This window comes from Nannospalax galili, unplaced genomic scaffold (genome assembly GCF_000622305.1).
Source record: "Nannospalax galili isolate Female #2095 unplaced genomic scaffold, S.galili_v1.0 scaffold1200, whole genome shotgun sequence".
Taxonomy (NCBI): domain Eukaryota; kingdom Metazoa; phylum Chordata; class Mammalia; order Rodentia; family Spalacidae; genus Nannospalax; species Nannospalax galili.
In genome coordinates this window covers 2,149,504-2,151,086 of record NW_008347131.1, presented here as the reverse complement: position 1 = coordinate 2,151,086, position 1,583 = coordinate 2,149,504, and positions in this window count along the sequence as shown.

Genomic DNA, 1,583 nt, shown 5'->3' with positions numbered 1-1,583 from the left:
AAATATTAAGACTGGAAGATAAAGTGGATGAACTAGACCACTCAAGCAAAGATTATGAAAAATTTAAGAAAACACAAGAATGTAATATGCAAGAATTGTGTGATACCATAAAAAGAGCAAACTGATGGATCATAGGCATACAGGAAGGAGAAGAATCACAAGATAATGGCATGAACCAGGTCTTCAACAGAATCATATAGGAAATTTTCCCAAAATTAAAGAAAGACATGCCCATACAAATACAAGAAGCATATAGAACACCAAACAGACAGGATCAGAAAAGAAACTCTCCATGGCACATCATAGTAAAAACACTAAACATATAGAACAAAGAGACAATACTGAAAGCTGCAAAAGAAAAACAAGTCACATATAAAGGAAACCCCATTAGGATTACAGCTTACTTTTCAGTGCAAACTGTGAAAGCCAGAAGAGACAGAACCAAAGTATTCCCAGGTTTAAATGACCACAGATGCCACCTCAGATTACTATACCCAGTCAAAACGTCTATTGTAGCCAAAGAGGAAAGAAAAATTCTCCAAGACATAAATAGGCTAAAGTAATTCATGTCCACAAAACCGGCCCTTCAAAGAGTCCTTGAAGCAATACAAAGAGCTGAAGAAACTAATGACTATACACAAGGGGTTGCGGAAAGAAATTCTATGAAGGTATAACTATGGAAAATTACAGCTATATCAAGAATGTGAACAGAATTAAAAACAACAGGATTCAATACACATCTTTCATTAATAACTTTACACATTAACAGACTGAACTCCCCAGTCAAAAGACACAGACTAGGTGAATGGATTAAGAAATAAAACCCATATTTTTGTTGTCTGCAAGAAACTCATCTTACTTTCAAGGACAGCCACTATCTTAACCTGAAAGGATGGAAAAAAATATACCAAGTGAGTGGTATATTCTGATTAAAGGAACAATAAACCATGAAGATATTACAATCATGAACATATATTCACCAAACTCTGGTACACCCAACTTCATAATAACATACTACAGGACTTTAACACCCAGATTAATCCAACTAATTAACAGTAGGGGACGTCAATACACCACTCTCTCCATTAGATAGGTCAATAGGGCAGAGAGTTAACAGAGAGACATCTGAAATATACAATACCATATATCAAATGGACCTAACAGACATCTACCAAGTATTCCACCTAAGCACCAAAGGATATACTTTCCATTCAGTGCCCCAAGGAACCTTCTCCAAAATCGACTGTATACTGGGGCAAAAAACAAAACTCAACAATTACAAAAAGATTGAAATAATTCCATGCATTCTATCAGACCACAATGCAATAAAGCTTAAAATCAACACCGGAAGAAGCCCTAGTCACCACATGAACACATGGAGATTAAACAACACACTCTTGAATGAATGAAGAATGAGTCAAAGAAGTCAAGAAAGAAATAAAAGTATGGAACTAAATGAAAAGGACAATAAAACACAACAAAACCTCTGGGACACACCGAAAGCTGTACTTAGAGGGACATTCATACCTCTAAGTGCCTACATCAAAAAATCGGAAAGAACACAAATAAATGACTTAACACTA